This window comes from Benincasa hispida, chromosome 11 (assembly GCF_027475165.1).
Source record: "Benincasa hispida cultivar pf3 chromosome 11, pf3_genome.v1.1, whole genome shotgun sequence".
Taxonomy (NCBI): Eukaryota; Viridiplantae; Streptophyta; class Magnoliopsida; order Cucurbitales; family Cucurbitaceae; genus Benincasa; species Benincasa hispida.
This window is the reverse complement of record NC_143488.1, coordinates 18,674,889-18,684,507: the sequence shown is the minus strand read 5'-3', so window position 1 is coordinate 18,684,507 and position 9,619 is coordinate 18,674,889.

The following is a 9,619-nucleotide window of genomic DNA, read 5'->3' as shown; positions in this document are numbered from 1 at the left end:
TGAAAATTATGAACGCGACCGTTGAATAAAATTGTTTCGGCCTATTTTATAAAGATTTCAATTTCTATTTTCTGATTTTGAAATTTTTTGTATTAATAGAAACTTTAGAAATTTTTATACGAATGACTCAAAATTTTTTAAAAATAAAATTTGACAAACTTTTGTTCTCATTTGTATCACTTTCTAACTTTAACTCACTTTCTTAATACTGCTTTACCCATGGTACATTTGACAAATCCCCTTATTGTCAAATAATCATCATATTTGACGACAGGGAAAAGAAGAAAAAGGAATATCTAAAAAAGTGGAAAAAAAATTATAAAACCTTATTTTGAAAGGAAAAATTTTCACAAATAGAAAAAATGATAAATTATTTATAGAAATAATAATAATAAACACTAATAGACTTCTATTAACTTTTATCAATGATAGATTTGTATCAATTTCTATCATTAATAGTATCCATGATAGACTTCTATGTGATAGACACTGATAGACTTTTATTTGTCTTTATCGATGATAGACTTCTTCTATTCGCCTCCATCAATGATAGACTTCTATCAGCCTCTTTTAATGATAGACTTATCCGCCGCTATCGATGATGATGTTAGTGAAAATTTATTTTTAAAATTAAAGAAAGAAGAAAAAAAAGGAATCCACATTGGTTATTTTATCAATGGAAAGCCTCCTCATATCCCCTCCTTTGTTAGTTGGTTTGGACCCCAAGGGATATCCATATTTCAGAGGGAGTGAAAGATATGCAAATGTGGGTATGGTGGACATCCCACACATGCGGACCACTACTGTCTGTTTGGTCAGGCATGGCGTGTGGAATTATTTTTTATTAAAAATAATAATTTATTTTATTCTATTTTTTTAATAATAAAATTAGTAACCTTCCCTTTTTATTATTATTTTTAATCTTTTTAAAAAATCAACGCTGAAAGCCGATTTTTGCAATGCCTTCACCCGTTCGTCTACTTTCGTGATTCGCACGTGTCCTTCACCTATGTGCATTGCTCGACATTTCGTTGGAACTATTTGCCTATAAATTGAGCGGACTTCTCAAGAAAGAAGCATCACAACGCAGTGTGCTTTCGCTTTCTTCTCTGATTACAATGCAAGAAAAAAAAATTGCTTTCTTTTACATTTCCGAGCTTTATCATTTTATACGGATGTCAGAATTTTGATTGTTTACGATGTAGTTCCGTTTGAGATATTATTATCTAGGTTGTTTTATCTTGGGGATGACGTGGCCATTGTTGAACTGCTGGCACAAAGGGCAAAGTTGCAAAACATCTTAAAGAGAGCGAGGTCTGTGACTCAGCCTATAATAGCTTTCTTTATTGCAGGTTAATTTTCGATGTCTGACGTTGTTCGATCGCAGTTTTGTTTTGTCCACTAGAGGTAGCCCTTCCAACAATTTAAAGATGTCTATCCATCTACTGTTGTGATGGCCCTTTCAACTCAAAATGATATTATGTCCTCCGACCTCAATCATCCATTCCTATTCAAAAGAGCGAGCTTCATGTTGGAAGGTACCAATGTGCAGCGAAAGAAACCAGGATCCATAAGCACTCTAATTCATTAATTTTGGTATAAAAGAAAACACGCTTCAATAGAAATAAATGAGTTTTATGACATGCCTTTGAAGAATTTCTTCTAAGTGTTGATTCAGCAACAAATCTCCACATAATCTTGTTGTAGACCACCCAAGATCTTCTCTACTATCCTTTTGCAGCTCAAGATTGAGTAGTAGAACTCAAAATAAGCTAGAATTAAGGGAATTTGGAGAAGCTCACAGCGCAACCAAGTAAAAGAATAACCTTCTTCTCTCAAATTTTTCTCCAAAATTTTGTTCAATTGCCATCACTTCAAAACACTCCAATTTCTTCAATATATTGTAGACATTCATGCAAAGAAATTTGCTGCATGAGATACAACTCATGCTTGGAGTTAATGAAGAGTTAATGTGGGTTGTTGGTGAGCTAATAGAAGAAGACAAAGAAAAAAACAATTTTCCATTTTTTGTGTTTTTCTTTTTCTTTTTCTTTTTCTTTTTCAATTTTATCTAAATTGATTTCATAAATCAATTTTATTTAATAAAACTGAATATATTATTAATTTTACAAAATAATTTCATAAATTAATTTTCTTAATAAAATTAATAAATAATTATTTAAACAATTTAAATAATTCTAATTAATTTAATATCAAATATTAAATAAATTTTTACACAATTCCACCTTCAAATATTTAAATCATATTTAAATATTATTTCTCCAAATTCATTTAATTCTAATTTGAACACTTCAAATGAACTTATCACGTTATTCTAGAGTTTATCCATTTACGAACTAGTAGGGGGACCTCGCAGACCTACAGATCATGGGCTCCAACGATCCGAGATTAATCAGCTAAACTCATTAGACCGATCTAACCCCCATTCGTTAACTAATGGATAATTCCACTAAAGCCCATAGCTGAACTCCCCTCACTGTAGATATATTATGTCCACTCGATATAACCATGATTAGTAAGTTAACTCTTCACAGGTTGCTCGTAATAACGGCTGGGTGGAATCTCTGTTTTACCCCTGAAATTACCTCTTGTTCCTTAAGTCCCACTGATCACCTAATGAACAACTGATTTGTGATCCAATCAACAAATCGAATCCCTCTCAGGGCAATGAGAGGATGAGGCCTCTTGTTCAAGACCCAGAATTAGTACTTAAAGGTAACAACCTCTCTACTAACCCTAATCGGTTAGGAGTGAATTCCCTCTTGCACCCTATGTTCCCAACTATTCATCCGGTCTTATCCCCAAAATGGTAAGTTTATTGAGCAGAGAAAATTGGTCTACTCTCACCGTTTGCAGATCAAAGGATAATCCCAAACAAATAGAAGTTCATAGTTAGCTCAGGATTAAGGTTAAGTTAACTAGGTCATCGCTTTGAAATAGTCAGTCTTTAACAATAAACAGTGTTATAAAGTAAGAGTGACTAGTTTCGTGGTCCGATCTTGTACAAAACTCATTTGCACAGGACACCCCACTCCTCATATCCCAATATGTTCGACTTAGGATCACTTCGTTTGTAGCACTTTACAACTCTTTGTAACAACTACAGAGTAGGTCGCATCCAATAGTGTTACCAGAATAAGGTACCCAATCTTATTTATATACTATAGATCATTTTGACTATTTACTCGAACCTGATTCACTTGTATGTCTCCACATAAAGTTCAAGTACTCATATAATAGTCAAGGGACTTAGGTTTATTGGATTTCTAAAAACAATATATTCAATAACAACTTTATTGAATTCTCGGAATAAGTTCTTAATGTTTTCAAACACGAGTTTAGGACATAAAACCCAACACTTCAAACGTTGGAAGAAGAAGATGTTGTTCTTCCTCACTGTCAAGAAGGTTGCTGATGTCTACACTATAGAGACTAGGATAAGAGGAGAAGGTATGTTGGGTTGTATGTCCTAAAACTCGCAGTTTGTAAGTTTAAACATATTCTTTTTAAAATAAAGATTTGTTGAAGTTTATTCAGTAAATATGTTATTAAATATGTAAATTGTACTTATAAAAGCCTAAATCCAATAACCTAAGATCCATGGCTATTGCATAAGTACTTGGACTTAAATGGAGACTTAAAATGGATCAAGTTCGAATAGATTGCCAAAACGGTCTATAGTATATGAATAAGGTTGAGTATCTTATTATAGTAATACTATTGGATGCGGCCCACTTTGTATTTAGTACAAAACGATGTGATCCTAAATCGTTCATATGGAGACATGCAAGTGGAGGTATCCTATGCAATGATTTTGTGTAAGACCGGACCAAGAAACAAGTCACTCTTACTTTATAACGTTGTTTACTATTTTAAGGCTAACTATTTCAAAGTGATGACCTATGTAACTCAACCTTAATCCTGAGCTAACTATGAAATCCTCTTTATTCGAAATTATCCTTAGATTTGTATAGGTGAAGGTTGGCTCAACAACGTCGGCTCAATAAGCCTTCCATTCCAGGGATAAGATCGGGTAGATAGCTCGGGACATAAGGTGCAAAACAGTATTCACTCTTACCCACTTCTAGGGATAGTAGAGAGGTTGTTCCCTTAAGTGCTGACTCCGGATCTTGAAAAATGGGCCTCACCCTCTCACTAGCCCGAGAGGGACTCGATTTAGTGATTGAATCACAAACCAATTGTTCATTAGAGGATCGGCGAGACTTAAGGAATAAGATGTAATCTCGGAGGTAAAACAGCTTTTGACCCAACCATTATTATGAATAACCTTTGAAGGGTTGATTTACTGATTATGGTTATATCAAGTGGATCATATATCTACAGTGAGAGAAGTGCAGCTATTGGGCTTTAAAGGAGTGACCCGATAGTTAACAAATATTGATTAATTCGATTTAAAGAGTTTAACCGATTAATTTCGGATTGTTGGAGTCCATGATCTGTATGTCCATTAGGTCCCCTTACTAACTCACAAATGGATTAAACCTTAGAATAGCGTGATGAGTAAATTTTAAGCATTCAACTTCAAATTAAGGGAAACGGTAATTATATACAATATAATTACACGTTTAATTATCGAATTAAACGACATTGGAGAATTGGATAATATTTAAATATTATTTATATGAATAGGCATTCATACTTAGAATAGGTGATATATTAATTTAATATTTGATATTAAATTAACTTAATTAATTAAATTGTTAATCAATTATTTAGAATTAATTTTAGTTTGAAATTAATTATTAAAATTAATTTTACTTCAAAATTAATTGGGTTTTAAATATTAATTATAGAATTAATATTTTATTATTTTTTATTTTAAAATTTTGAAATTGATTTCAAATTAATAATTGAATTTTAAAATTGAAATTCAATTTAGTATAAAATGAAGAATGGAAGAAAGTGGATAATTCCCACTTTTTCCATATTCTTACACCTATTTTTCTACCCAAATATATGGATGTGGTGTCAAAGTATTACAATTTTAGATTTTTGCATGACATTTTGATAAAAAGGAATTTTGAATTCTGAGATTGGGATCATGTAATTCTGAAATTGAAAGAGAGAATGAGTTCTCTCAACCTATAGATACCAAACCAGAAGATCCTTTCTAATGCCCTTCAATTTCAATTCATTTTGGGTTCCACCACCCAATCTAAGGTTCAAGAGAATAGTAGGGAAGATCAAGTGGTGGTCTACATCCTTTTGGAGTGAAGATTGATGTTGGATTATTGGATTGAAAAAGATCTTCAAAGGTATATCTTCAAACCCTAATTTTTCTGTTATGAACATGCTTTCTTAATTGCTAAAATTATTGAATTAGAGTACTTAACGATCATGATTTCTTCCGCTAATTGTATGCTAACTCCAACAAGGTAAACATTGTACCGAGAAAGTAATCCTTAGCTACTGTGAAACCTGAATAGAAGTAAAAGGGAACTAAAAGAAAATGTCAGAATAATGGATCCAGCAACTAAAACAATCAGAAGAAACAGAAACCACTCTCAGGAGAAGTAGAAACCCCTCTCACGAGAAACGGTTTAATTTCTTAGTTATAACTGCAACAAACCTGAACATATGAGCAAAAACTGTAGGAACAGGAGTCGTTCTAATGAGTAGGTGAACCTGGCAAAAAAGTCGTTAGTAGTCATGATCACAAAAGAAATGTGATTGGTGGCTTTAAAGGGTGGTGGATAAACACTGGCTCTATGCTCCATGTTTGTCATGACCTTAGTCTTTTTAAATCTTATGTTAAAACAAAGGATAAAAATATACTGTTGGAGGATCATCACTCAATGAAAGTTGTTGGAATTGACGAGGTGGAGTTGAAGTTTACCTCCAGGAAGACTCTCACTTTGAAGGAAGTCCTACACACTCTAAAGATAAGAAGGAATATGGTCTCGGGCTATCTTCTCAACAAGGCCGACTTCACTCAGATTATAAGGGCGGATTTATATACCGTCACTAAGAATAATGTATTCGTAGGGAAGAGTTATGTAACTGATGGGATGTTCAAATTAAATCTAAACTTAAATAAAAGGAAATCTTATGTTTATATATTGTGTTCATTCAATGTTCTGCATACTAGACTTTGTCATGTTAATAAAAGATTAATTAGTAACATGATTAGGTTGGAAATAATTCCTAAGTTATATATGAATGAATTTGATAAATTCGAATATTGAGTCATGTTAAAATATCCATGAAGAATTTAAAATCCAACAATTTTAAGACGTTTGTCCATCTACCACTGTTGTGGTGACCTTTCAACTTAGAATGATATTATGTCCTCCGACCTCAACCATCCATTCCGATTTAAAGGAGAGACTTCAAATGTTAGAAGCAGAAAATGCTCTTCTTCCTCAGCGTCAAGAAGGTTGTTGGCGTCTGCACTACAGAAAAGCCATTTGTCCCAAAGGATGATCTAGCCGAACAATAGATCAAAGATGCAGTTGATTGGGAAGAAAATAACTTTTTTTGCAAAAAAAAATATTTTAAATGGTTTGACTGATGATTTATATAACTATTATAGCAAAGTGAAGACAATAAAAGAAGTATGGGATGCCCTGTAGAAAAATACGATACCAAGGTGGCCGATTCGGAAAAGTATATCGTGAGCTGTTACTTGACATTCCAAATGACGGATGACAAACCTGTGGAGGCCCAAACCCATGAATTGCAAAAGATAACCCATGAAATTATAAGCAAGGGTATGCCCCTGAAGGATCAATTTCACGTTGTTGTCATTATTGACAAATTGCCTCCATTATGGAAGGACTTTAAGAATACCTTAAGGCATAAGACCAAGGAGTTCTCCTTGGAGGGTCTAATCACCCGCCTGAGGATTGAGAAGGAAGCCTGAAAATAGGACCAAAGGGAGAAGTTAAACATTGTACTGAGAAAGCCCACCTCAATTGTTGCGAAACCTGACCCAAAGCAAAAGAGAGCGAAGAAAAAAGGTCAAAATGTGGATCCGGCAACCAAAACAATCAGAAGAAGCAGAAACCACCCTTAGGAGAAACGATATAAAATTTTCACTATAATTCCAACAATCCTGGACATATGGCTAGGAACTGTAGGAACAGGTGATGTCCTATTAAGAAAATGAACCTGACAGTAGAGTCGTTAGTAGCCATGATCATAGAAGTAAATGTGATCGTGGGCTCCAAAGGGTGGTGGATAGACACTGGCGCTACGCGCCATGTCTGTCATGACCTTAGTCTCTTTAAATCTTTTACTGAAACTAAGGATAAAAATATATGTTGAGGGATCACCACTCAACAAAAGTTGTTGGAATCAATGAAGTGAAGCTAAAGTTTGCCTCTAGGAAGACTCTCACTTTGAAAAAAAGTGCTACACACTCTAGAGATAAGAAAAGGATCTAGTCTCAAGGTATCTCCTCAACAAGGTTGGCTTCACTCAGACAATAAGAGCAGATTTATATATCGTCACTAAGAATAATGTATTCGTAGGGAAGGGTTATGCAACTGATGACATGTTCAAATTAAATCTAGACTTACATAAAACAAAATCTTCTGTTTATATATTGTGTTCATTCAATGTTTGGCATGTTAGACTTTGTCATGTTAATAAAAGATTAATTAGTAACATGATTAGGTTGGAAATGATTCCTAAGTTATCTATGAATGAATTTGATAAATGTGAATATTTTAGTCAGGCTAAAATAACTACAACTTCGTATAAATCTATACTTAGAGAATCTAAACCTCTAGATTTAATTAATTCTGACTTATGTGAATTTGATGGTGTCTTAACTAGGAATAGTAAAATATACTTTTATCACTTTTATTGATGATAGCTTGGATTTCATGTTCGTATATCTATTGAAAAATAAAAGTGATGCTTTTGATACGTTTAGACTTTTTGTGACTGAAGTATAAAACCAATTTAACCGAAAGGTTAAGAGACTTCGTAGTGATAGGAGGACTGAGTACGACTCAGATAGTTTTAAGGAATTCTATAACTCGCATGGAATAATACATAAACAAACTGCACCCTATTCTCCTGAAATGAACAGAAAAGGCCAAAGAAAAAAGAGAACTCTATCTGAACTAGTAGTTGCTATTTTGCTTAATTCAGGAGTTGCGTCTTATTGGTAGGGTGAAATTATCCTTACCGTGTGTTATGTCCTAAATAGAATACCAAAATCTAAAAACAAAACTTCACCCTACGAAGTCCTTAAGAATAAGAAACATAACTTGTCATACTTTAGAACTTGGGGGAGTCTAGTCTTTGTAAAAAGGCCAGAACCTAAAAGAAGAAAGCTTGCTAGTAGAGCCTATGAGTGTGACTTTATAGGTTATGTTGTAAATAGTAAAGCTTATAGGTTCTCTGAACTATTAAATCAAGTGATCATTGAGTTAAATGGTGTCGACTTCAATGATGATAGATTTTTTTTTAATTTAGGAATTGTGGGGGCTCGAGTTCTAGTAGTTTACCATTTATTAGACCCTTGAAGTTTATGTCCTAAATCTCATGTATCTTGTGGTTTGTAAAGAAAAATTACATATCTAATAAAATAAGAGGTATTTTATTAACGTTTAGACTGCATTAATTCAATCCAATAAATACTAAGATCCAAGGTTATCTGATGAAACATAAACATGTATGTGGAGACATACAGGTGGATCATGTTTAAGTGATAACCTGAATGGTTTGTAGTATATAGATAAGACCGGGTACCTTATCCTGGTGACACTATAAATACGACCTGCTTTGTAGATGTTACAATTATTATGAAGTGCTACAAATGATTTGATCCTGATCATTCATATGAAGACATGCGAGCGGGAGTATTGTATACAAAAAGTTCGTATAAGATTGGACCGCAAAATGAATAGTCTCTCTTTATAATTTCGTTGTTATAAGAGATTTACATTTCACTAGGATGACCATAGGTGACTTGACCGTAATCCTGAGTGAGTTGTGAACTTCTGTCTATGAAGACGATCCTTTAATTTATATGGGTGAGAGTGGCTAGATTAGTCGACTCAACAATTCGACTGTATTGAGGATTTTTTTCGAGTAGGGAGCTGGGAATACAGCTACACAAGATGGAATTCACTCATTCCCATCTTTAGGGGAAGTAGATAAATTGCTCCCTTAATAGCTGATTTTGAGTCTTGGACATTAAGACCTCAACCTCTCACTGGCCCGAAAGGTGTTAGTTTATAGTTGGACTATAAACTGTTTATTCATTAGAGGGATCATTGGTACTTAAGGAGTTAGATATAATTATAGGGGTAAAATGGTAATTTGATCCAGATGTAGTTATGAGCGATTTGTGAAGAGTTTACTCACTTGATTGGTCATATTTATGGACACATAAATATATCTACAGTGCGAAGAGTGTAGCTATCGGTCTTTAGTAGAGTGATCAGTAGTTAATGAATATTGATTAATTCAATTCAAGGATTTTAATCAATTAATCTCATATCATTGGAGCTTCTAATTTATAGGTCCATAAGGTCTCTTTGTAGGTCTTGATTCTCTTGATTCTATATCGGTCTGGAAGTCAAAATCAGTGTATCCAGTAAGGATAAGATCTTTTGCACCA